The sequence below is a fragment of the Saccopteryx leptura genome, chromosome 4 (genome assembly GCF_036850995.1).
Source record: "Saccopteryx leptura isolate mSacLep1 chromosome 4, mSacLep1_pri_phased_curated, whole genome shotgun sequence".
Classification (NCBI taxonomy): Eukaryota; Metazoa; Chordata; class Mammalia; order Chiroptera; family Emballonuridae; genus Saccopteryx; species Saccopteryx leptura.
Genome location: NC_089506.1, coordinates 119,858,122 through 119,882,674, shown reverse-complemented (window position 1 = coordinate 119,882,674; position 24,553 = coordinate 119,858,122). Strand labels below are relative to the sequence as shown.

Sequence of the window (24,553 nt, the reverse complement as noted above, 5' to 3'; positions counted from 1 at the left end):
CCTGGTTTGGGATTGTCCCTGTGCTGAGCCCTGCCCTGATTTAAGGTGTGTGGGAAGGGGTGATGGTCATAAATCAGGCAAGCAGGTACTGCTTGAACTACATCCTGGGCACAGCCCTCGCTCCAAAGGCCACTGTGCCTGGTCCTACCTGGCCTAGGGAGAGGTTGTTGGAGTCGTGCTCTTGTGGTTTTGGGACCACCCCTTACCCTGCGCCCCTCTTCCTTCTCCTGTTTCCTCTTTCTCACCTTTCTTACGCAGACTCTCTCCTCCAGCCCACTCCCTCTCTCTGGAGCTCCAGGCCCATCTCCTTGAGATTTTCTCACTGTCACTCCAGCTCAACCTGTCCCCACACCAACCTCAGAATCTTCCTCTTCAGTCAAGGCCCCACCTCCACTCCTCAATTCAGTCCGGGGCCTCATTTTCATATCCAGCTTATCATCACTACTTCCCTTTGCAGCCTTGCTCGTCTCATGTCTTATCTCTTCCTGACACTGGGGCCACCTCAGGCCAACATGGCCTGGACACTGAGCCTTGATAGGATCTCTCTGCTCAGCCTCTCTGCCTGGATTGCCAGACTCACCTTCCGAAAGCTTCTATTTTTCAGGGGCTGCCCTAGAAAGCCTCCACTTTGCGCATGGCATGGCAGGGCTCTGGTCTACATGCCCATTTCTCAGTTCCCTTAGCCCAGGTGCCTGACAGCTCACCCTTTGGACTCATCTCCTCTTCCACCCCACCCCATGTGCATTTGTTACCTTCCCTCCCCCATCGTGCCCTTGCCTCCTCTTTATCACCCTTTCTCTCACTCAGCCTGACCCTGGCTCTCAGACCACACATGGTACTCTCCACTCCAGCCACCCTTATGCCCTTCAGAGTGTCCTAAAACAAACTGGATCATGTCACTCCCATAGAGGGCCTTTCTCGATGGTGCCCAGAGTGCTCCAGATTCAAGTTCACGTTCCTCCAGGGCCCTCGTCTCCTACTGGTCTCTTCCCTTCCTCTGCTCAGCCTTGACCCATGTTTGGTCACCTCCCTACTCTCACACAGGTGCTCCCCCATCACTCTGGATAACCTCCCCTGTTTGCAATGACAAAGGCCAGGAGCCACCTCCTCTGGAGAGTCCTCTCTGGGAGCTCCTGGTATCACAGCTTCCTGAGAGCCAGGACTTCTCGGGGGATTATCTTCTTTGGTATCTCCAGTGCTCAGCAGTTTATACACTGAGGGGCTTAAAACAACAGAAACTTAATCTCTCACAATTCTCAAAGAGTGACCTCCAAGATCAAGGTGCTGGCAGGGTTCCTTCTGGAGACTCTGAGGGAGAATCTGTTCCATGCCTGTCCCCTAGCTTCTGGTGACGACCGGCCATCCATGGTTTTCTTTGGCTAGTAGATGCATCATTCCAATCTCTGCTCTGTCCTCTCTCTGTGTCTGTTTGTCTCCATATCTCTGTTTTCTTATAAGGACACCAATCATTTGGCTGAGGGTCCACCTTGCTTCAGGATGACCTCATCTTAATTAATTACATCTGTAAAGAACCTATTGTCAAATAAGGTCACATTCTGAGGCTCCAGGTAGACATGAATTTGAGGAGGGTACTATTCAACCCAGTACAGGGGTCCAGTGTACAGCTGTGGCGTCAGGGTGCAGCCCGAAGCCCATCTCTTTCCTGGAGGGCTTCCCTGGTGCTCTGGCCTGTGTCCCATCCCCTGTCTCCTTTCCTTGAGAACTGTGCAGTTTGGGGTACTTCCTGCTAAATCTAAAATTTCTACTGGGCACAGATCTCCCCAGAGGAATTTCAAAGCACCAGGTAGGCAGGCTGTCGTGTAAAACTGGCACTTAACAAGCTCAGCTCTCTCCTAAAAGGAAACAAACAAAATTCACCTTCTTCCTACTCCTGTGCCCCTCCAGCTTCTGCCCCAGCCCCCTCCACGGGCTGACCTGGTGTGAGAGGCATCTCCTCTCATTGGGAACATTTCGCCTCCTCCCTCCACCATCTAAAGCTGAACTTTGGTTCCTTCTGGTCATTCCCAAGTTACCACATCCAATGAGCATGCTTAGACCTCATCCACCTAAAGCTCTGACCTGTTTAACCCCCTCCTTAAAATTTGCTCTTTCCACGGCCTGTAGAACATCATTCTCTCCTGGGTTTCCTCCCTCATCTCTGGCCACTCTGCTGTTCACTCTTGACATTTTTTTAGGTGTTTTTTAATTTTTATTTTTCAATTATAGTTTTTTTTTTCAATATCATTGTGCATTCATTTCAGGTGTACAGCATAGTGTTTAGACAATAATATACTTTGCAGTGTTCCCCCCACACTTGACCTTTGCCTGGTAGAGTTCCACAGGCTCTGACCTTTACCTTCTCACTCCACACCTGTGTTTGCCCAGCCCAGATATCCAACCTGACACTGTCACGTGTGTGCCCCAAAGGCCCCCAAATCCAACATCAGCTAACAACTTGCCATGGACACTGTCTTCTACCACCCTCCCCTCCTCCCCCTGCTGAACCTGGTGTGCCCTCAGTGCTCCCTGTTTCAGTCAGTGGCAGTGCCAGCATCCGTTTAGGTGTTGAGTCAACTCCCCTGAGTTTTCTTGATGTTTCATGTCTCTCGTATCTAACCCATAACCAAATCCTGCTCACTTTACCCTGACAGTTCCTCCCTTCTCACCACTTACCTTCATCTCTACCACCCCGTCCAAGACCAGCGACAGCCACTGTTGTCCAGCTCAGACCCCAAATCCCTGTTCAACACTGGTGCTGGACTGATCTTTTGAAATCTAAGTCTGACTTTGCCTCAGTGCTCACCCTTCCTGGAATTCTGCAGTGAATTTCCAAGACTTGTGGAATAAAGACATGCCCCAGGTGGGGCCAAAGGTTTTTCAAAGCCTGGCCCTTGAGCACTCTTCCAGCCCCTAACTGCTCCCCCCCCTCACTGCCCTCCAGCCACACTGGCCTTCTCTGCTTGCTGTGCTCCCCCAGCCGCACAGGCCTTGCCCTTGCTGGTCACCCTGCTTGGAGTGCCATCCTGACCCCTTTTCCTTGGATAACCCCTGTCATCTCAGAGAACAGCTCAACACCACTTCCTAGGACGCCTGCCCTAGTTTTCCTGGCAAGGTTGGTACCCCCCAGCTCTTTCTTCTCCTAGCACATCTACCTCTCTTCCTGGCCCTTTCCACTATTGTGTATTAACACTGATTTAAATCAGGAGTCCGCACACTTTTTCTCTAAAGCGCCAAATGGTGGATTTTAGGTTTCACAAGCTAGTCCATCTCTGGCACAATTACTCAACTTTGCCACTGGGCCAAAGCAGCCACAAATACAATGTAAACAAGTGAGCATGGCTGTGTTCCAATAAAGCTTTACTTATGGACACTGACATTTGAATGTTATGTAATTTTCATGTGTCACAAAATATTATTCCTCTCTTGAGCTTTTCTCCCATTAAAATGTGTGAAAACATTTATTGGCTTGCAAGCTACACAAAAAGAGGCAGTGGGGAAAAATAGAGTCAGTGGGCCATAGTTTACTGAGTCCCAGGTTAGACATTTCTGTGGTTAATCTCCTCTCTCCTGCCAGCACTAGATCATAAACTCCGTGAGGGCAGGGACTGAGTCTGCTTAGCTCACTATTGTGTCACTACTGCCTAATATATGGAAAGAATATTCTTCTCTCTTTTCTACCACCCCCATCCCAGTTCAGTAAATATTTGTTGAATGAATAAGAATATCCAGACACATAGGTTAATTCACTAACGAGGTGGGTACTATTATTATTATTTCACTTCGTTTCAGGTGAGTAATCTAAGGTACAGAGAGGTTAAGTAACTTGTTTAAGGTCACAGAGTTGTAAGGGGCAGAGTCAGGATTTGAACCCAGGCAGTCTGGCTTTGGAGTCTGCATGCTTAATCTAGTGTTTGTTGAGAACTGTCATGGTGTTAAGGTCTGATGTGGCAAAACAATGTCTCCACCCCAGCCAGGCAACCCCCCCCCCCATCCAGCAGGTGTACCCTCCATGTATCAGGTCAACTTCCCGTTTTTAAGGACACCTGTTATGGGATGGCTCCTTAGTCATCTCTTGCCTGAAGAGGCTTATGTCTCAGTGTGTGGCTAGAAGTGAAGATTTGCCCCCCCCCCCCAAGCTACTATCTTGCTTCCCACAGCATCCCCCATGAGGAGTCCTGTGCCTGGCCCATAGGGACCACTTAGGGACATTTGTAGAACACTGGGCAAACTAGACAGAAATCTAACCATCCATGTCATCTCCAATGCGTGTGAAATACAAAACAAAGACACATGTCCTCCAGGCAGTAATAATCTAGCCATAAGTGAGGAAGATTCTGTTTCCAGAAGCACTTGGCAAGGAACCAAAGCCTTTCAATGGGTGTCCTTTGCCTTCTGTCACTTTGTGATTTATTTTGGAGATGGTGAGCAGCCACACAAACATTATTTGCTTTTCACTTGAAGTTACTAACAACAGGAAGGAACATTTGGGGCATGACTGTTCTGAGCTTGCAGGAGGACACTTGGTGTCCCTGACACCTCCCTCTGGTCCAGCTCCTAAATTCCAGTAGTCCCTCTGGACATGTGACACCCTCAACTAGGGTGAGGTGAGTCAGACAAATGCTTGGGTCTCAAAATTTATAGAGATGCCAATTCAGCTCAGTAATTGAGATAAATAATTTTATTTTATTTTTATTTTTTTATTTTATTTTTTTTTTAGAGAGGAGAGGGAGAGACAGAGAGAGAGGGGGGGGGAGAGACAGAGAGAGAAGGGGGGGAGGAGCAGGAAGCATCAACTCTCATATGTGCCTTGACCAGGCAAGCCCAGGGTTTCGAACCGGCGACCTCAGCAGAGATAAATAATTTTAAAAGAAAATTAGATCAACAAACTATGGCCAATGGAGCAGTCACCTGGTTTCATGATTAAAATTTTATTGAAATCCATCTGACCAGGGGGTGGTGAAGTGGATAGAATATCGACTTGGGATGCTGAGGACCGAGGTTCAAAACCCCGAGGTCACTGGCTTGCGCATGGGCTCATCTGGCTTGAGAGTGGAATTGCTGGCTTGAGCGTGGAATCACACACATGATCCTATGGTCGTTGGCTTGAAGCCCAGGGCTTGAGCAAGGGGTAATTGGCTTGGCTTGAGCCCCCCCCCCCCTTACCTCATCAAGGCACGTATGAAAAGCAATCAATGAACAACTATAATGAAGCAACTAGGAGTTGATGCTTCTCATCTGTCCCCTCTGTCTCTCCCTTCCTTTCTATCTCTTAAAAAACAAAACAAAACAAGAGCTGACTGCCTGGGTTTGAATCTGGATCCCCAAATAAAATATACACCTTCATGATCTTGGGGAAGTCAGTTAATAATTTCTTCATCCATACAATGGGGAGAATTAATAATACTTATCAGGTTGTTATGAGGATTCAGTGAGTTCATATTTACATGACCAATGGCTGGCACATAGGAGGCACTAGGTGCTTGTTAAGTAAAAGCAAAATTACTTTTATAGAAAATACAAAAGTACATTTAAAAATTACTCAATACTGGAATACAATCTTTTTGTAAGGAATAACACAGAACATTTTTAAGTGAAATAATTCTTGGAGACAGATTAGTTTACAGCCTGACTGGATTTACATTAAACAAAACATTCTTTGCGAGCTAAGGCAGGAGCAGGAAGGCATGAGAAGTGTGTGGGCAGCATTCCAGGGACAGTGCCCTTCCTGGTCTCTCCATAGTGGTGCAATGGTAGGGGTTGGGCTCACTGATGTGGGTTATCTAAGAGCACAAGCTGATCTCGCACCCCAAAGTCCCTCTATATTTTCCCCTAGGAGGCACAGGCTGAGTCACGAGCAAAGAACCCTGACATTTTGGGTTGCTGGCCAACCTCACCAATGTGCAGACCTGCTTTCCATGTGGCTTTTTGAAATACTAGCAGTTGTCTGAGGATCCCCAGGACTATCACTGTAGACCCCTATAGGCCTAGAAACTCCAAATGAGTACTACTGTTTAAGAAAGTGAAGAATGTCCTTCTTCCATTAGGATGTGGTTTCACTCCGTGTGCCTGAGAGTATCATGGTTCCAGCATCACATCCCACCCTGCCCCACCTTGGAACTACATGTCCTGCAGAGCCAGAAGGTGAGGGCAGCTCGCTCTCCTTGTCAGCTCCCAGACTGGGAAGGGTTCGGATGCCCATGCAGCCAGCAAAGGCAGGCCCGTGTCCTTGGGTCACACATTCATCTCCTCCACATCACCTCCACCCAGTAATGCAGAAGGCTGCGGAAGAATAAGTTTGGGGGCAGAGAGGCAAGATTTAGGCATTTTGGTATAAAAGGTTTCTCTTGAATAGCAGGGAAAGGTTTCGATTTTGTTCCTATCCATCACCACAGGTAGCAGCCCACGGGGAAAAGTGATTGGAATTATTGCTGAATGAAGACAGCAGGGAGGAAGATCAGTGGGAGACCCCAGCCAAGGCTTGCTCAGAGCAGCCCAAGGGTGCCCTGCCCTGCGAGCCCTGGGAGCACACCCTGTACCAATGCCCTCCTCCAGCGGGCTCCTCAGTAACTTCTGAGAACAAGCCTCCCAGGGATGGAATTCAGGCACACCCCCCTTGGGGCCCTAAGGGGTTTCTCCTGTGACTTGCCTCATTTCCTCTTCAGGGCCAGTCATTAACCTCACCAAGAGCCGCCACATGATAAGCCATGGAGACAAGTGGCTGGTTGAAGCTGGAAATGCAGAGGTGGCTTCCCGAAAGGAGCCAAGCCCCAGGCAAGCTCCTGCTAGGGTCACCCTGCAGTGGCCCCGCCGGGGTCCAGCCTCTCTGGCAGACTTCCAAACCTGCTGTTCAGGTGGGATGGCAGAGGCCTCGCTGAGGACAAGCCCTTTTGTCTTCAGGCAACACTACCCTCTGGGAGCGGTGTGGGGTGGGCCTGCGGCTGGGCACAGGAAGGCAGCTTTCAGGAACACTGGGGGGGGGGGGGGCGCAGAGTGGTGTAAGGTTTGCCCGCACAGGATAGCTTCAGTTTCACACCTGCTGTGGACTACAGAACACCAGCCACGTGAGAAGCTCAGCTCTGGCAGTAGGGTCAGCAGCCCATTTCTGTTTTTATTTTGGATCTGAGATGGACCTGGGTTCCTCGGCTTAACCTCTAGCCCACAGTTAAGCCAGTCTCAGACAGAACACCCCTGTGCCCCAATCTGTAAGGATCCCACCTCTGTCTGGATACCTGGTCCAAGCCCCACCCACTCTCTGGCCATGAGGCCTTTAGGGACAGGTACCTGGTGCTGAGTGGCTAGGACCAGCTTTGAGAACCAAGGCCAGGGACCTCTGAAGGGTCTGGGGAGGTGGGAGAGTGGGGAAGCTGTGGACTCCAGGCAGGAATGCACCCTCCAGAAGCATAGGACTGTGCTCAGTCCGGGAGCACGTCTAGCCTGGCTCAGAGTCCCGCTCCCGTGGCCCTGGGGATGGACGGGTCTGTTTGTTTTCTGAGACTCCAGGGACCACCGCAGTGCTGTGGGTTGCATGGTGGGTTCACTGCTGCCTTCACCTGCTTGAGCGTGACTAAGGCACCGCTGCTGACCATGACAGCAGGGTAGAGCAGATCCAGAAAGGATGCGAGGAAGCAGTAGATGAGGCTGATGCCACTGGTCACACCGTAGGACAGGCAGCTGGCACCGCAGTTGAGCGCCACCAGGAGCGTGAGGTGGTTGCCGCCTTACAGCACTGTCTGCGTGTTCTCGTGCCACACGGAGAACATGAGCGAGTCCTAATCCAGGCATCAGGAGTGGGGTTGCTGCCCAGCAGGTAGACGATGTTGCGGCACGGGCAGCCGCTGACCCCGGGGGCTGCAACTGTAGGTGATGCCCAGGCACAACCAGGAGCTAGACACCTCGGCCTCCCAGTAGTGGAGACCCTTGGACAGGCCACGTGAGCACAGCACCTGCGGCTACTGCCTAAAGCCTGGGAAGGGGCCACTAGTGGGAAAGGGCTCCAGGAGGATGGCCAAGTTCAGCACTGATTGGGTCTCCTTGAACAGGAAGAGGTCCTCACTGGCCATGGCGGGTCGAAGTTCAGGCTGCAGTAACCTGGGGGCAAGGGATGGAAAGGGAGCCAGGGGTAGGGTCCCAGAGCATCTGCATAGAGGACTCCAAGTGCTTCCACCCCCAGCTCCTAGGAGTGGCCTTCTATCTCCCCTTTTTAAATTCTCAACTCTGGGGTGGGGGGTGGGGGCTGGAGGTGGCTGACATAGTCTGGAGAAGGATGAGTTGGTGCTGTCCTAAAGTCCACCTTTCTAGAAAAGTTTAGAGCTGAGCCTTCCTCCCTGCCCTCACCAGACTCTAATACAATCTCCTTTTTTTTATTTATTTGGGACACAAGATGGAGTGGGACTGAGGGAGAGTCAAGGGCCCCTAGAGGAGGTCTCTCAGAGGGGTTCACCAAAGGTAATACAACCTTGACCCCGGAGTTCTCAGAGAAGTCATTGGGATTTGGCCCCTAGCCCAGTGTGGGAGAGGGAGGAGCTGTGGGAACATAAAGTGAGAAAAGAAGTTGTCTGAAGAAGAAAGGGATGGTTCTGCCAAACTGGTTTAGCTAAAGCCCAGGGGAGGTTGGCAGGCACCTTGCTGAGGACAGAGGTTGTGCCACACCAGGGCCAGGGAGGGTGGCAGAGCTGGCCTCTGGGGAGTAGGTGAAGCCTTGCCTCACCCACAGGTGTAGGACAGGACAGTCTCCTCTCTTTCCTATTAGGGCCTTGGAGTCACAAGCTGACCCTTCTGAGGTCTCCAGTCCCAAGAGAAGAGAGAGCTGCCATCTCTGTAGACACCTAGCCTGAATGGAGGTGGAACTGGGGAAGTCGAGGCACCCAAGGGCCCTGCTCCTTTCCTTTCCAACCTCAGTACTTAGGACTCACACTTGAAAGTGTTTTCCTGTTCACAGCTGGGTGGGGGCAGCACCTCATAAGAGTTCATTTTAATGCCTGGGGGAGATGGAGGAGCTTTGCTGAAGACACTCTCACAGCCCAGCATCTTTCTGGAGAGAGACATAGGCTTTCAGGAGGCTACGTCACCTTGGGAAGGTGCACACAGGCAGGCAGGACTCTGGACAAGTTCCCACACCCCAACCGTTGCCTTGTAGGGCTGTCCCACCATCACAATGTGGATGAGTCTCTAGGAGCCCCAGGCCTCCTGGTACTGACCCGCCTCCTGGTACTGACCCTTTAGGAGGAGCTGATTGATGAAGCTGAGACCCACATCCACTAGCTAGTTACAGAGTTCTGCCAGGATCTTAGCTAGCTAGAGGAAGCTCTGCTTCTCCTCACAGTAGGTGCCCATTAAGGGTTCCATGCAGTTTGGGAAGTACTTTAGCTTGGAGAACTCCTGCATGCAGGGAGGGGCAGAAGTATCACCCTTCACCAGAGCCCAAACAGATGCCAGGAGCTCCTGCTTATGCCAGAGGCTTGGTGGTACCCAGAAGCATGGGGCGGTGGAGAAGCTGCTGGTTCTCAAATCTGGACATCTCTTTCCCCAGCTTCCGGTGTTTGGACATGGTAGGTTAAGGCTTTGCCAAAGGCATGGCCTAGTGCATTAAAAACAGTGAATTTTAGCCTGATCAGGCAGTGGCACAGTGGATAGAGCGTCAGTCTGGGACAAAGAGGACCCAGGCTCAAAGCCCTGAGGTCGCTGGCTTGAGCGTGGGCTCACCAGCTTGAGCATGGGATCATAGACATGATCCCATGGTCACTGGCTTAAATCCCAAGGTTGCTAGCTTGAGCCCAAGATTGCTGGCTTGAGCAAGGAAGGGGTCACTCACTCTGCTGTAACCCCCCTACTCAAGGCACTAATGAGGAAGCAATCAATGAACAACTAAGGAGCTGCAATGAAGAACTGATGCTTCTAGGCCCTGGCCGGTTGGCTCAGTGGTAGAGCATCGGCCTGGCGTGCAGAAGTCCCGGGCTCAATTCCCGGCCAGGGCACACAGGAGAAGCGCCCATCTGCTTCTCCACCCCTCCCCCTCTCCTTCCTCTCTGTCTCTCTCTTCCCCTCCCGCAGCGGAGGCTTCATTGGAGCAAAGATGGCCCGGGCGCTGGGGATGGCTCCTTGGCCTCTGCCCCAGGCGCTGGAGTGGCTCTGGTCGCAACAGAGCGGCGCCCCGGAGGGGCAGAGCATCGCCCCCTGGTGGGCAGAGCGTCGCCCCTGGTGGGTGTGCCAGGTGGATCCCGGTCGGGCGCATGCGGGAGTCTGTCTGACTGTCTCTCCCCGTTTCTAGCTTCAGAAAATACAAAAAAAAAAAAAAAAAAAAAAAAAAAAGGATTGATGCTTCTAATCTCCTAATCTCTTTCCCTTCCTGTCTGTCTGTCCCTATCTGTCCCTCTTTCTGTCTATCAAAAAAAAAAAAAAAAAAAAAAAAGGCCAAAAACAGCTGGGAGGATTTCCTAAGAGCTTTTAATTACTTAGTGAAAACCTTAGCAAATACTTCCTATTGTGTGTGTGTTGGGGGGGACAAAGTGAGGAATAGCTCCAGAAGTCTGCTCAGGGGTGTGATGGCCCCTGAAGAAAGGGGAGCTGTACTAGGAGTTCCAAACACAGGGTTTGGGCAGCCCCAAGCCCCACCCATAGAGAAGGCCACCACTCCCAAACCCCACCTCACCCCACCAGCTACCCTGCCTGGTACCCTCCTGCAGCAGTACCAGGCCAGGCTGTGGCAATAGGCCAGGGTGGAGGAAAGAAAAGGGATTTCAATCCAGGCTCTGTAGATATTTCTGGTCTCACTTAGAGCCCTGCCTCGGGTAGTGCAGAGAGACATAGACTATCAGATGCCCAGAATCCTAGGGTGCACCCCATCTGTTCCAGGGAAGTGAAGGCAGGATGTTAGGGTAGGGCTGAGTGCTGAAGTGGAGGAAGCCGAGGGTGTTGGTGTAAACTCAGGACGGATGACTGGGGATAGGGGGCTTTCTGAGGCAGGGGAATGGGCAAGTGATGCCACCCCAGATGCTGGTCTCTTCTTCCCAGGGCTAGGCAGGTCTGCTATTTCTGTAGGCAGAGGAGGAATGGAGCTTGTGACAGGGCCTGGGGTGGAGGTGGGATGGGGTGGGGGCTTGCCTGCAAAAATTGCTGGTCACTCCGGTTGGTGAGCAGGGTGTGCAGCCAGATGCTGTCCCCCTCTAGCTTCAGAAGCTGGTTGTGGCTCTGCTGGATGAAGCTGCCCAGCTTCCCCAGGGCAGCTGCTGCCTTCTCCACAAATCTAAGACCTTCATCTGCAGCTGTCTGACCTCCAGGATGATCTCAGAGAAGCAAGAGTTCACTTCATCTCGTGTTGTCTGGATCAATTTCTGGGGGTGGAGGTGGAAGGGTGCATAGAGAGGCACTTCTGAGCCCCATCCTGCCTGGTAGCCCATTTGTCATGGCCCAGAGCCCACCTAGGTATCCTGTCTCTGTCAGCATGGCTCCACACCACCCCATTCCAAGCCCTGAGATTCCTCTCAGCCTGATGCAGGGTACTGGGAAAGCCTGGGTCTAGGGTAGAGTGGGCCAACCTTACCAAGAAAGGCCACCTGCCCCAGTGTTTCTGGCTGTTGGAGGTGATCATGGAGCTGGTTCTCCATGTTGGCCTGGACCTGCTGCACCTTGACCTGGGGTGACAGGGTGAGTGGAGGAGGAGAGGTTACCTCCCTGATAGAGGGGGAGACCTAGGAGAAGCCCTTTTGCAAGCAGCCCCATAAGCAAGCCCAGAAGAGATATACTCTCACATTCTTAAGCAGTTTGAATGAGAATGAGACTAAGAAAGACCAGAGCTGAAGGGGAGCAGGCTGAGGGTTCACCCCTCTGCTCTTGGTCTCACTTATCGAGAGTTTCTCCCCATTCTTAGGAGTCAGGTTTTCTCCTCCTGAAGTGATGATCATCAGATTTCAGGTCACAAGAAGGGGTTGTGGAGGGATCAGGGGCTTGAGAGGCCTGGGAAGCAGTGGGTCAAGGAGGGGCACATCAGATATGGAGCCCTGGGCTTCCTGGGGCACGTGTGTTTTCATATTTTATAATATATTATAGAACTATATGCTGCTCCGAGTTGCTGACCCATGTTATAAATTTATTCACGGTTTGGACTCGTGAGGCAAAAGACACACCAGATGCAAGTAAATGGACAGAGGGCTGAAACTCTTAGGCGGAATCAGCCCCGAGAAACTGCACCACTGCATATTTATTGAGTTCCAAAAGCCATAGCTTGGCAGATAAAACTAGAAAGCTACAAAAGCCTTTTTTCCCACTCGTATCATCCCCAACCCTGCACGTGTACTGTTTCTTTCATGAAACAAGGACATGAGAGGAGTCAGAGTCTCAGAGCTTATCAATCATAAAAGACATCTGGTTTTTGGAGACATTCCTCCAAGAATCCTGCATACTTGCATTCAAGTGACCCAGGCCAGTCTCCTGTTATGGCTGATATACTCCAAGATCTCTTGTCTCCAAGTAACGCCTGCTCTGAAGTTAACTGCCATTTATATTTGTGCGAGGTCATCTCCTACAGACCCACAGCAAAATAAGAAGCTCATGCCAGACTGTAAATCAACACACCATTTTCTTCATTGAGAGAGTCTTGCCATAAAAAGCATGCCATCTTATCACTCAACAGTATGATGAATTGGTTTGCACCCTGGCACGAGCTCTACTCATGGACTAATGGGTGGCTATGTTGGAATTGCACTGTTATAGAACACACAGGATAGAATGTCTCACATATAAGGAGATGTTTTCCTTCAGCCTTTGCTTTTTTCCTGTGCAAAAAAAATCGCTCATAGGATTCATACATATAATGTTGGATCCTCATTCATTTAACTCACCCGTAGTTTTATGTCACGGAACAACCCTTGTGACCATCACTTGAATGGCTGCAGAATTTTCTTCCAAGGAAAGGTGTGCCAGGGTGTAAGGGCTTGTGAAAGACTTTCACCTTCAGTGAAAGACTCAGAACCATGAGGCCCTGAGTCCGACCTGCTCCTGCCCCCACCCTCCGCCTCACCTCCTTGCAGGCACGCTCTTCCTCCACAGGGATGGTGTCATGGTTCCTGTGCTCCTCCAGCAGACAGGTCCCACACATGCAGCAGCCTTCTGTGTGGCAGTACAGCCCCCAAAGCTGTGGTACTTCTGACATGAGCGGCTTTTGAAATCCCACAAGGGCTCCAGAAGCTCGTGGTCCTGGAACACCTGTTCCTCCAAGTGGCTGTGCAGGTGCTTCTCACACAGGAAGGCCATGCACTGCAGGCACAACTTGACTGACTTGAGCTTCTGTGGAGAACAGAAGTCACAAGGCACATTACTGGGCTCAGCTAAGGTTCCATGAGGTCCCCAAGTTCTGGCTCTTGGCCTGGATGAAGCAGGTCACCGTCTCTTCCAGGATGACGTTCTTGCCGAGGTGCGGCCTGGAGGGAAAGCTCTCTCGGCACTGGGGGCAATAGAGCATCTTGCCCATGGCAACCTGATGGTCTCAGAAACCCTGGAGGCAGGCCATGCAGAAGTTGTGACCGCAGGCAGTGGTGACTGGGTTTCAAAACACCTCCAGTCAAATGGGACAGGACTTGGTCCTCAAACTTGTTGAGGTTGCTGTTACTCATCAGGAGCTGGCCTTGGGGAGGTCTTGAGGGCTGAACAAGGGTCTGCAGGGCTGAGACATGGTCCTGGACTGGTTCTGGGAAGACAGAGCAAAGCTATGCAAGAGTCTAGGCAGGAGCAGAGGGGGCCCTAGAGGAGAACAACACTCCTGTTAGAAGCAGCTGTCCACCCAGAGGGCAGAGGGACTGTGTCATTGGTCAACCCATACAGGGCACATAAATTAGGGATTTTGTTCTCCTTGTCCCAGCCCTAATTCCTGGAACAAATCCTAGACAAGAGAGTGGATGGCAGAAAGCAGTTCCCTGGTGAGGGACAGGAACCACTTCCTTAGCCCATCAGAGCCCAGGTAGGAAGCACAGGTACTTACATGAAACTCTCTGCATGTCAGGGAGAGCCAGAGGCTTGGCTGCTCTATGTTGGGAGGGAAAAGAACCCCCTGTCACTGAGGTGCAGTGCCCTCACTCCTGTTCCCACTTCACTAGCAGCTGGTAGGGTCCCCGTCAGTCCAGTGGGCCTCCACCCAATCCTTTAATCTCCCTGGGTCTGATGCCCACCTTCTCACCTTTCCCTTTGTCTGTGCTTTGTGATCTCCCTCTCAAGTTGGATCCCCCTCTGGAGGACTGCCAGCAATTTTGTTTCCTATAGTCACAGTTCAAGTGCAGCCTTCCCCAGCATTCTGCTTGTGATGTCAGCAGGGCACTAGGTGTACCACTAGACCTGCTGCGGTGCCGATGTGTTCTGCCTGTCCACAGGCTATTCCTCACTCCGGAGCCTGCATCCCAGGAGACGGTCACCGTTGCACATGAGACCACCTGCAGTGAACTTTATGGTAATGCAGGGACTCACATTACCAACCAGAGAGGGAAAATGGCAACTCAGTGGCAGTAGGATCTTGGGCAATTCGCTAAATCTCTCTGGACCATAATTCTTCTCTTACAAATCAACAGGGTTGTGGTAGAAAATTCAAGGCCCTTTCTTGGTCTAAAGTTTAATGGTCCAAATATATCTGGTTGATGATCGTAAATATTATTGCTATGCACTCTGGTTCTGACCCTCAGAGGGGAAAAAAAGGATGAGCAAAACTGAAGAGAGACTGTCATTACTCTAAGGGCTTCTTGTCAGTCTTTCTGTTTCCCATTCTTCCCCATACAACAGGATAAATGTCATTAAAAGCTTCCAAAATATCATTCTCTTCCTCCAAAAATGTTAGCTGGGCCCTGCTTTTTGGATAAAAATGGTAAAAAGAAGGCAAACTTTTTTCATTTTTTCATTTCAGAGGAAAAGTTTTCAATATTTCTCTATTATGATTCTTGCTATAGGTTTTTTGTAGACACCCTGTATCAGATTATGTAGACTTCCTATCTGGTTTGCCATTTTGTTTTTTATCTGTAAAGGATGTTGATTTTTACCTAATTCTTCTGCATCTTTTCAGATAGACTTTGTCTCTTCGGCTAATATGGAAGAATTACATTTATTAATTTTCAATTATGAAGCCAACCTTGCATTCTGGAATAAATTCTACTTGGTCATGATGTATTATGCTGTTTTCATATGCTGGATTCTATTTGCTAGTATTATCTTAGAATCTTTGCATCTATATTCATGAATTGAGATTGGCCTGTCAAGTTTTGGTATTGAGTTGGGTATCATAAAATGAGTTGGCAGTGTTTTATTTGTTTTATTTATTTATTTTTTTACAGAGACAGAGTCAGAGAGAGGGACAGATAGGGACAGAGAGACAGGAAGGGAGATGAAAAGCATCAATTCTTCATTGCAGCACCTTAGATGTTCACTGATTGCTTTCTCATATGTGCCTTGACTGGAGGGCTACAGCAAAGCGAGTGACCCCTTGCTCAAGCGAGCAACTGTGGGCTCAAGCCAACGACCTTGGGCTTCAAGACACTTTTTTGTGGAAAGGTTATTAATTATATATTCAACTTTTCCCAGAGATTTAGAATTGATACATGTCGACTTTTTTTAAAGAAATTAAAATTTATTTTTATTAAATGAGAGGCAGGGAAGCAGAGAGAGAGACTCCTGCATGTGTCTGACCAGGATCCACCCAGCAAACCCATCAGGGGGCAATGCTCTCCCCATCTGGGACTGCTCTGTTGAGCAACTGAACTATTTAATTTATTTTTTATTTTATCTTATTTTTTCGAAGTTAGAAGTGGGGAGGTAGTCAGACAGACTCCCGCATATGCCTGACCAGGATCCACGCAGCATGCCCACCAGGGGGCGATGCTCTGCCTTGCTCCATTGCGGCCAGAGCCATTTTTTTAAAGCACCTGAGGCAGAGGCCATGGAACCATCCTCAGCACCCAGGCCAACTTTGTTCCAATGGAGCGAGCCTTGGCTGTGGGAGGGGAAGAGAGAGATAGAGAGGGAGGAGAGCAGGAAGGGTGGAGAAGCAAACGGGTGCTTCTCCTGTGTGTCCTGACTGGGAATGTAACCTGGGACTTCTACATTCTGGGCTGATGCTCCACTGCTGAGCCAACATGCCAGGGACAGAAGTTGACTTCTTGTATCAATTTTGGTAATGGTGTTTTCTAGAAATTTATCCTCCAGGTTTGGACCTCACACCCTGGCTGGTGATTCAAGTGATTGTTCCTTCACTGGGTTACTGGATTTTCACCTCACATTTCTTACCATTTACCTTGCAGAGAAAATGGGCAACCTGGTCACTTCTCTTCCAGGAAGACTCTCTCCCTTAAAAACAATTACATATGGCCCTGGCCGGTTGGCTCAGTGGTAGAGCGTCGGCCTGGCGTGCAGAAGTCCCGGGTTTGATTCCCGGCCAGGGCACACAGGAGAAGCACCCATTTGCTTCTCCACCTCCCCCTCTCCTTCCTCTCTGTCTCTCTCTTCCCCTCCCGCAGCTGCAGCCGAGGCTCCACTGGAGCAAAGATGGCCCAGGTGCTGGGGATGGCTCCTCGGCCTCTGCCCCAGGCGCTAGAGTGGCTCTGGTCGCAACAGAGCGATGCCCTGGAGAGGCAGAGCATCACCCCCTGGTGGGCAGAGCGTTGCCCCCTGGTGGGCGTGCCAGATGGATCCCGGTTGGGCGCATGCGGGAGTCTGTCTGACTGTCTCTCCCCGTTTCCGGCTTCAGAAAAATACAGAAAAAAAGAGATATATATGTAGTTTATTATTTCATGCATTTAATACTTAAATAAGAACAATAAAATAGATGTACAAAACTAAAAAAAAGGCCCTGGCCGGTTGGCTCAGCGGTAGAGCGTCGGCCTAGCGTGCGGAGGACCCGGGTTCGATTCCCAGCCAGGGCACACAGGAGAAGCGCCCATTTGCTTCTCCACCCCTCCGCCGCGCTTTCCTCTCTATCTCTCTCTTCCCCTCCCGCAGCCAAGGCTCCATTGGAGCAAAGATGGCCCGGGCGCTGGGGATGGCTCTGTGGCCTCTGCCTCAGGCGCTAGAGTGGCTCTGGTCGCAACATGGTGACGCCCAGGATGGGCAGAGCATCGCCCCCTGGTGGGCAGAGCGTCGCCCCATGGTGGGCGTGCCAGGTGGATCCCGGTCGGGCGCATGCGGGAGTCTGTCTGACTGTCTCTCCCTGTTTCCAGCTTCAGAAAAATGAAAAAAAAAAAAAAAAAAAAAAAAACAGAAACAAAAACAATTACATATACCTTCCCTTTGTTTCTTTCTAGCTCTCTTGTGTGTAGCCCATCTGTTCCTGCCTTCTGTTTCTCAGCACTCTCCTTTCAGAGTCAGTAAAATCAAAGTGGGGAGGAAGAAGGGCCATCACCCCCTCAGGCAGTTTAGCAGCAGGAAAAATTAGAACTTTGTGCAAAGCCCTGCTAGAGAAGGTGAAATTCATCTTCAGGATGTGGTTTGAGAAACATTTCTTTTTTAAAAAAATTTTTTATTTATTGATTTTAGTGAAGAGAGCAAGGACGAGAGAGAGACAGACAGAAACATCAATCTGTTTCTGTATCGAACTGGCAACCAAGCTATCCAGCCAGGACACGGTTTGAGAATCTTAATGTTGACAATGAAAAGCCAGGAGCTTGCAGTATTAGAAAATATACACCATAGGTCTCAAGGTTCAGAAGTTTGTTTCACGTCTTTATTGACCCCTCCCCAAGTCACATTTTAGACTCTTCAAACACACAAATAGTAACAAAAGGCACCCCCAAGTGATAGGCATGGTCTCTAACATCTGGATCAAAGGCCACGCTGAAGGGTGTGGGTATCCTCTTGACTCTACTCCTCTTCACTGAAATACCTTCAAATAGCTGTCTTTGAAACCATCTGCCTTCCCTCATGGTTGACTGCTGACACTGACTTAGGTCCACAGCCTTGGAGTGCCGTGGGCTTCTCCTTACACCCACCCACCAAAGCCATGTCTCTATCTAGTCCACTAGTTCCGTCTTCAGTGTAGAAACAGAACCCAGCCACTTCTTGCCCTGCCTCCACTGCTCCTACCTTCATCTCTGATGTCTCAGCTAACATGTCTTTCCTCCTCTAATCTGTTATCAACACAGGAGCGGCAACAGTCCTTTCCAAATGTGGTTGAGGTGCTAGTCCTCCTCTGCTCAGAACCCTTCAGTTTTCCCAGGACTCTCAGAGTAAAAGGTGGAATTTTTACACTGACCTCCAAGGTTCTGCACAATCGAGTGCCCTACCCAGCCAGCATGGTAGGCTGATTTCCTCTCATTTGGCCTCTGTACAACCATGCTCTCAGTCACACCACAACCTCCTGGCCATTCTTCCACTCACAGCAGGTACTGCCTCTGGATCTCTACACTTATTCCACTCTCTGCCTGGAATCTTCATGCCTAGATAGCCTCATGACATTCCAGTGCTTTTTTCAGAATTCTATTCTGTGTCATCCAGGGAAACCCTCTGTTCACCCCAACCAATCAGGAACCCCTCCTTAGCTATCTGTCTCCAGCTGGTTTCAAAGCATTTTTCAATACCTGATACACTGCCTATTTGTTTCTGATCTGTCTCTCTCCACTAGAATGGGTGCTGCGTGAGAGCAGGGTTGTTGCTAGGACAGGGGCCCAGGAGGGGTGCTCATTGAATGAAAGAATGCAGTGTTGACTTAGGAAGCCCAAGGTCAGCACCTCCTTGCCTTTGTATCTTGAACAAAGACTCATGACTAGAGTGGCCTTGTGTCTCCATGGCTGTTGTGTGGTGACCACATGATCTGTGAGGGTGAGTGCAGTGCCTCTGTAGAGAGCAGACTTGGATGACAACACATTTTTGGTGCTTTTGACAATTTCCTTGTTTTACATTGTCCTGAACAGTCCTTTTTGAGGCTTCCATGTCTTCATTTCATGTTAAAGTCTCAAAAAGTTGACTTAAATTTTCTCTACCACATAGTTCTTCAGCTTTTCAACTTCCTCTCTGATGCCAGGATACCAAAAATTGTTATGACATCCAATGTTTGTATCAGATCTCTAAAAACCCTCAAATTGTAGTTTGAATAAAGATGGAAGGATAAAAGGAGGCAGGTTGGTTGTGTAGAATTTCTGTACTAGATTCACAGTAAAGTACTGCTTTCTCCTCTCTCTAGTTTGAGAAGAACACAAAATCAGATTTGCTGCTCAAGGAGCTCTATGTGGAAAATGCTCATCCGATAAAAGCACTTCAGGTCACTGAACAGAAGCAATGAGGGACTGAGAAAAAAAAACCCCAAATCTTGGAAGAAAATGTTAGAGCTCTCAAAAAACTAATCAGTAACATGACTTCAGCATTCTTCTCTGTATAGACTGCTTGTTTTCCTGGAATTCAGTTTGAAAGAGCATCTTTTAAAATTAAGCCACTATGATGCCCTAATTTTCTATGGCTTATTGGCCATGAACCCCTGGACATATGAGCCAGATGCTGGGGAAATAGACATGTTGGAAAAGAATACATTTTTATTAGCAGTCCTTAGTAATTTCCTGGTAAAATTGCCAAGTGTGGTACTCAGTGGTGAAATCAGATTATGAGGGCTCTCAGAAAAGAATGACTAAAACAAAATGATAAAAGTTTTGGGGTTGCCCATGTTTATGGCAGGATTGTTTACAATAGCCAAGATCTTGAAACAGCCCAAGTGTCTGTCAGTGGACTAGTGGATTAAAAAGTCATGATACATATATACAATGGAATACTATGGGGCCATGAAAAAAGGAAATCTTACCTTTTGCGACAACATGGATGGACCTGGAAACTATTATGTTAAGTGAAATAAGCCAGGCAGAGAAAGAAAAATATCATATGACCTCACTCATTGAGGAATCCATTGAACAATGTGAACTGAGGAACAGAATAGAGACAGAGGCGGGATCAAAGGAACCAGAGGGAAAGTGGACAGAGGGAAAGGGGAGGAGAGGATGGGGTCAGAAAAGGGAAAGAGATTGGTACATAACACAACGTTATTGAGAACAGAAAAGCTAATCCTGGAGGGAAAGGGGAAGGTGTTGTGGGGGGAGGGGAAAGGGGGATGTTGTGGGGAACACACCGGGGAGGATGCATTTGGGGGGACATTAGAATTTTTGTAGACACAATAAATTAAAATTAAAAAAGAAGAAAAAAAGTTTCGGGGTTGTGGTCTTGACTTTGGCTGCAGAGATTAAAATACAAAATTAGGCCTCTGTATATATAGTGTTACCATTCCACTGTTAACTGCTTTTGGTTTCATTCATTAGTATTCTCAATGGTAAGTCTAAACAAACATTCTAGAAAGGCTTCACTCTGTGACTATCATAAAGGGCAAAGGGGGAGAAGCCCCTTTCTCAGGGACTGCTGTGCCATGCGAAGATGTTTGGACAGTGCTTATTTTAGGTCTGTGGACTCAGGGAAAATGGTATTTATTGCAAATGGAATCTTTTCTTTATTGAAATGTCATCACACTGGAAGTTGTATTATATGTTTAAACAAAGAGTAGTTTTATATCCAAAATATACAGATTACAGTTATTCAATTTATCAGGATAAACTACTATAATTCGAAGTCACTACTTCTAATACTTTTTTATTAAATTGATTTAACTTCTGAGTTTGTTTTTAATTTTTTAATTATAAAATGAAATATACAGAAAACTAGTTTTGTAAGAAACATTCCTATATGCATCAATTAGGCGTACTAAAAACATTCTGATTACATTTTATCCTCCTTTCCCCTCCTGCAGCTGGCAACCACCATCCTGCAACCCCTGCTTCCCATCCCTTTCCAGCTGTTTATTTACTACACATGCTTGTATGAGAAACACCTTAAAGCGCTATGAAAAGACTGAAAGACTGGAATAGGCGGAAAGCTCAATTCTTGGACAGGAAGACTCAACATTGCCTGATTAATGTTATATATTCCCCAAAAAATACAAACTGGCTCAATCAACCCCTTGACTAAGAATTGAGCAGTTCTAAAATTTACAGACATAACTAGATAAGTAAATTAATGTGGAAAAATGAAAAAAAAGCAATGAATGGAATTAGTTCTACCAGTTATTAAAATAGCAATTCTCAATATAGTTTGGGTTACGTGGGTATATACATTTGACTAAACTCATCAAAGGATACATATCTTGCCTTGCCTGTGATGGCACAGTGGGTAAAGCATTGACATGGACAATGCTGAGGTCATTGGTTCGAATACCTGGGCTTGCCTGGTCAAGGCATATTACAGAAAGCAACTACTATGAGTATATATTTCCTGCTTCCCATCTTTCATTTGCTATCTCTCTCTCCCCTCTCTCCAAAAATCAACTAAAAAAAGGATACACACCATTAATCTTGGGCTTCTAACTGAAATTAGGAGCAACAAGGAGATTGAATCTAATAGATGTGAACAACACTGATGTTTATAGAACCTAACAGCCAACCATAGCAGAAGTGTGCCAGGAACATTTACCAAATTAGACCATATGCTGGGCCCTGAAACAAGGCTCAAAATATTAAAAGGTTTTGAGTGATGTATGTTCTATTGTCTGATCAGGCGGTGGCACAGTGGGTAGATCATCAGCTTAGTATACTGAGGATCCAGGTTTGAAACCCTGAAGTTGCTGGCTTGAGCATGAATTTATCTGGCTTTAGCAGTGGCTCACCAGCTTGAACGTGGGGTCACAGACTTGAATTGTGGGGTTTCAGGCTTGAGTTGCAGGGTCACTGGCTCAAGCACAAGGAGTCCCCTAGTCAAGGCGCATATGAGAAGCAACCAATGAACAAGTAAGGTGCTGCAACTATGAGTTGATGCTTCTCATCTCTCCCTTCCTGTCTGTCTGTCTCTATTATCCCCATCTCTCACTTTCTCTCTCAAAGTATGGTCTCTCACCACAGTAGAATCAAATTAGAAATCAAGACCAGTATAATATCTGAAAAATCCCCAAATATCTGGAAAATAAGTAACAGAAACACTGCTAAATAAGCCACAAAGCAAAGAAGAGACCAGAGGTGGAAATCAGAAAATATTTCAAACTGAATGAAAATGAAAATACAACATACCAAAATTTGTGGAGTAAAGCTAATGTATTACTTAAGAGAAAACTCACTGTACTAAATACGTGTATTAGAAAAGAATTAAGAAAAAAAAAAAAGAATTAAGGATCTTATAACCAATGATTCACAGAAGTCATATGGAGACTGGTAGGAAGGGCTGAAATGTAGCCAGCCCAAGGGTCAATTACACACAATGGGCCAATAGCAATCAAGACTCAAATATAGCCTCACCGGGTAGTGGCACAGTGGAAAGAACGTTGGACTGGGATGCGGAAGACCGAGGTTCGAGATTCTGAGGTCACCAGCTTGAGCACGGGCTCATCTGGCTTGAGCAAAGCTCACCAGCTTGGACCCAAGGTCACTGGCTTGAGCAAGGGGTTACTTGGTCTGCTGTAGCCCCATGGTCAAGGCACATATGAGAAAGCAATCAATGAATAACTAAGGTGTCGCAATGAAAAACTAATGATTGATGCTTCTCATCTCTCTTTGTTCCTGTCTGTCTGTCCCTATCTATCCCTCTCTGACTCTCTCTCTGTCTCTGTAAAAAAAGAAAAAGACTCAAATATAACAGGAGGCTCAAATAACAGACACAAGGGACATTCCTGGAGCACCCAGCTCAGGTGATCAGAGATTGCACCACTGGACACAACAGAACAACTATGACCTAATGCCAGCCCACAAAGACTAGGAAGAAAAACAAAGAGGCAGCCAAATTGGGAAGAAAAAGAAACAGGCCCAAAATGACAGAACAGGAGAAATCTCCAGAAAAAGAGCTAAATTAATTGAAGATAAGAAATTTGTCAGATAGCCTGACCTGTGTTGGCGCAGTGGATAAAGTGTTTGAAGTGTAGAAAAGAAAGGCTTGTAACATAAATAATTTTTGGCAGACTTACTTTCTCTAAAACAAAGAGACTTTTAGCAGAACTTACTTTTTCTGAATAGACTCCCTATTCCTGGCTTTGGGGCCAGTCTCCCAGACTGTGGCCTTGGACTAGCTTTGAAGTAGCAGGTGTTCTCAGAATGTTTTTTCCTGAATTAACCCTATTGATAAACATGGTAAGAAAGCTTATTTCACTGCTTTGTTTTACTGTTATACTTTCTCCTCTCCCTATTCCTCAATCAGTATGTAATTCTTCCTATAAAACTTAACTCCAAATTGCAGTTGAGGCCACATTGATTTGAACGACTTAGGTTTCCATGCGGTCCACGTAGCTGGCAAATTAAAGACTCCTAATTTTTTAATTTGGCTAATTGATTGATTATGTGGCAAGATGTCTTATCTCTCTGTTACCATATAACATGTTGACCTGGAATGCTGAGGTCGCTGGTTCGAATCCCTGGGCTTTCTGGGTCAAGGCACATATGGGAGCTGATGCTTCCTGCTCCTCCCCCCTTCTCTCTCTCTCTTTCTTTCTATCTCTCTCTCCTCTCTCTAAAAATGAATAAATAAAGCCTTAAAAAAAGAAATTTGTCAGATATAGTGATCAAAGTAATGGCTATAGGGATGCTCAAAGAACAAAGTGAGAACTTCAACAAAGATATAGCAAGCATGAAAAAGAACATAGAAACCTAAAGAAGAACCAGTCAGAAATTTAAATTATAATATGTGACATCAAAAATACACTGGCAGAAATAAACAATAGGTTGGATGATGCATAGAACTGAATCAGCAATTTAAAAGACACGGTAAAAAACAAAAACAGGCCCTGGCCGGTTGGCACAGTGTTAGAGCGTTAGCCTGGCATGTGGATGTCTGGGTTCAATTCCCGGTCAGGGCACACAGGGGAAGGAACCATCTGTTTCTCTAACCCTCACCTTCACCCTTCTCTCTATTTATCTTCCCCTCTGGCAGCCATGGCTTGGTTGGAGCAAGTTAGTCCCAGGCGCTGAGGATGGTTCCATGGCCTCTCCTCAGGTGCTAAAATAGCTCAGTTGCCATGCAACAAAGCAGCAGCCTCAAATGGGCAGAGCATCGCCCCATAGGAAGCTTGTCAGGTGGATCCTGGTTGAGGCTCATGCAGGAGTCTGTCTCTCTGCTTCTCTGCTTCTCACTTAAGAAAGAAACAAAAAAAACAAAACCACCAATCAAAGCAGAAAAAAGAAAAAAGAATTAAAAAGAATGAGGATACCTTTGGAATAACATGAAGCATAAGGAAATCCATATCATACAGGTACCAGAAGAAGAAGAGAGAGAGAGAGCTAAGAATCGAGAACCTTTTTCTTTCTTTCTTTTTTTTTTTTTTAGTGAGAGGAGGGGAGGCAGAGATAAACTCCCTCATGTGCCTGACCAGGATCCACCCAGCAAGCCCACTAGGAGGTGATGCTCTGCCCATCTGGGGCCCTTGGTCCTTTGCAACCAGAGCCATTTTTGAGCACCTGAAGTGGAAGCCATGGAGCCATACTCAGTGCCTGGGGACAACTTTCTCTAATCAACCCACAGGACGGGTGAGGAGAGAGAGAGAGGGAGAGAGAGAGGGAGAGAGAGAAAGAAAGAAACAAGAAGGGGAAGG

General features: G+C 47.9%; 1 pseudogene; it reads right to left on the bottom strand.

The window, feature by feature from the left end:
- Positions 1 to 7,439: 7,439 nt before the first annotated feature.
- On the bottom strand, positions 7,440 to 18,296 carry LOC136404230 (E3 ubiquitin/ISG15 ligase TRIM25-like; annotated as a pseudogene).
- Between the last annotated feature and the right edge of the window lie 6,257 nt (positions 18,297 to 24,553).